The 2,868-nt window shown below is 52.7% G+C and overlaps 1 pseudogene; it reads left to right on the top strand.

Annotated features, from left to right (window-relative positions):
• The first annotated feature begins 1,391 nt into the window (after positions 1 to 1,391).
• LOC147975692 (uncharacterized) lies at positions 1,392 to 2,654 on the top strand (annotated as a pseudogene).
• Positions 2,655 to 2,868: the final 214 nt, after the last annotated feature.

Raw genomic sequence — 2,868 nt, 5'->3', positions numbered from 1 at the left:
AGCCAACCGAAGAGGTAATGGAAGGACCGGCGCCCGAACGTGCTCGGCACCGTCAAGGAGGAATTTACTGAAGTGTCCTCCAGTGGGCATCCAACGGCGCCCAAAGAATTAGTCAAGGGGTACACGAGACACCTCGGGTGCATTTTCCAGATCACCGTCTCGATCAACACTGAGAACCTAAGGCATCGTGACCGAGGGAATTTGCGCAACCCCCTTCACGAAGCTGCACGAACGATACAAGTTCCCCGGTGACTTCGCAAACACACGTCTCTCATGGAATAAAGTGAACAGTGCCGCCCTCACGAAGATGAGCACGGCCCTGGCTACTTGGAGAGCCGCGGTGGAGAGAAGGATTGAAAAACGTGATAGTTATGAGAAGATCAAGGAGACAAATACTTCGATCAGCGAAGCTGACTACCTAGAGTTCAAGATCAAGTGCGAGAGCAACGCAACCGTGGAATAAAGTTAGTGGGGAAAAGATATGCGGGACTTGAACTTAGGGGTCCACAAACTTGGTCCCGGCGGTTACAGAGTGGCGGAACCTATATGGGACAAGGAGGACATGGAGCGTGCCAAGCAAGGCCTACCGCCCCTCTTCGATAAATACTGTGACAAGCATACCAGGAACTATGTCAGGGCCCGGTACAAGATTGACCCGGTAACAAAGGAGCTTACCACAGATCCGAAGACCAATGCGCTTGAGCTTGTTCTGGTAAGGAATACACCCCCGAGAAATTAGCTCCATATGGTTGCATTCTAATTAATGAAGCCAAATTTCTAAATGGTTCACATTCCTTCTGCAGGAAACTGAAAGCAGTAGCGCGGGGTTGTCTCAGAGCTCCCCTTGGGACACCACTTTAAATAGGGCGTTGAACGTAATGAAACGCAAAGATAAGATGAGTAAGCCGACGTCAACTGGTCGTGTGGCCGGCAAAGGCTTGTCCACGAAATGGTCGAAATACTATACCGCTGGGTGAAATGAGAGAAAGACCAGCTCGGAAAGCCAGGAGCGCAAGGTTCAAGAACTCAAGGCACAAATGGCACAGATTCTAGAGATAGTCGAAGACCAAGTGTGAGACCAATAGGGGCCGCCCCCGATTCCCAGCCTCACGGGCAGCAACTCGCACAACACGCCGGCGGCACCATTGGTGTCTCCGACGGAGGCGGCATTGGTGTCTCCGGCGTCGGCGCCGGCATTGGAGCGTAATGCACTCGGGTGTGGGAAGAATACGCCGGCCGGCACCTCGGCAGCAAGTGGCACCTCCGTCACTTGCACGCCCGCCGTTGGCGATGCCTCGACATTAGCCAAGCTCGACGCTATCACGGTAACTAAGCCTCTCGGCCGATGACTTCATCTCCTTGCCTTTGACTAGGCATCCCTGACGCCCTACATGTTCTCGCAGGGTGCTGCCGATGTTCTATGCACTCTCCTGCACGTCGTGGACGGCGAGTTGATCGATGTCGCCAAGGCCAGAATCATTCAACCGGGCAACCGCGTGTTCCACGGTAATCCGATGCCACCCAACGTGTATAGGGTTCAACTGGTTCGGGTGCTGCGGGGCTGCGACGACTTGTTACCTCCGTATCGACCCCCTGGGGCCGACGAAGATGATGTGATGAACCTCAGTGCCTACATAAGCTGGTCCAATCTTTGGCCGAAGAGCCAGATTCGTTTGGGGGCGGGGGACACCACCCCACAGATAACACCGCTAGTCGTGCCGGCACCAAGCCATGGCAAGACCGCCGCAACGCTACTGCCGTCAGCTGATTCGGACATGCATACGGCACAGGATCTGGACGACAACGACGGTACATTTACCAGGGTCAATAAGTACTTCAACGAACATGGGTACGGTGACGAATTCTTGGGGCCTCCTTCTCAAGAACCCAACCCTGCAAAAGACGATCGCGATCTAGCTGGTGCCGCGGAGAAACCCAATTGCAACAGGCGTCGTCTGGCGTTCAGTTCTCAGGAGACGCCTCCAGCTGCCGCCTTCACCGAGCCTCAGATAGCCGAGGTGCGAAATATTATTAGCCCCAACACACTGAAGAAGGTGGTCTCTGAGAAGAACTCGATCCCATTACAGCAGAATAAGAAGGGACAGAAAAGAAAGAATAACAAGGGTGCTAACCAGCCGACACCGAGTACGATCCATGCTTAGGACGGGCCACCTTCACCTAAGGATATCTCGAGGAGGGTGCATGTGGTGCGTAGGCCGATGCTACCGACTAATTTGCTCAATGCCGCAACCGGTGCTATGTGGAGTCTGCATGACAGTGTTCTTTCTTTGGAGAAGCGGCGTCTCTCCGAGAATGATGTGGCATACCCAGTTTTTGTGGCAAATGTGCCAGAGGGCAAGGGCTTTGTCGATAGCGCCATCGGGGGTATGATCGTCCTGCGGTTTGATGACATCTTCGCTATGTTTAACCTTCATCCGCTGCACTACACCTTCATTCGGCTATTTTCGCTAAGTATGGAGATGCGGATCATTAGAGACAAGACCCCAGACATTGTGATAGTCGACCCATTCTACATGCGTGCCAAGATCTTGGGCAGCACTGGGGACCGGCAAGTCGCGAGTTCATACCTCGAAGGCGTCTTTCTGGTGAACCCAGATAAGGATAACTTCCTCGTTCCTTACTTTCCCAAGTAAGTCATATCCCCTCACCGCCCCGTAACATATGATTTCTTAGATTTCGATCGTTCTTTTTGTTCTAACATTTCGTGTTTTGTGCAGTGACGCATGTTGAACACTCATCCTCTTAAGCCCGAACTATTCCATAGCCACGTATTTCGACATGGACCGTCAGTAGAATAAAGACTACACAAATATCAAGAAAGTTCTTGGTGATGTTCTCCCCGGATAC

This window comes from Triticum urartu, chromosome 4A (genome assembly GCF_056163025.1).
Source record: "Triticum urartu cultivar PI428250 chromosome 4A, HENAU_Tu73, whole genome shotgun sequence".
In the NCBI taxonomy this organism is placed as follows: Eukaryota; Viridiplantae; Streptophyta; class Magnoliopsida; order Poales; family Poaceae; genus Triticum; species Triticum urartu.
This window is presented reverse-complemented; position numbering and strand designations above follow the sequence as displayed.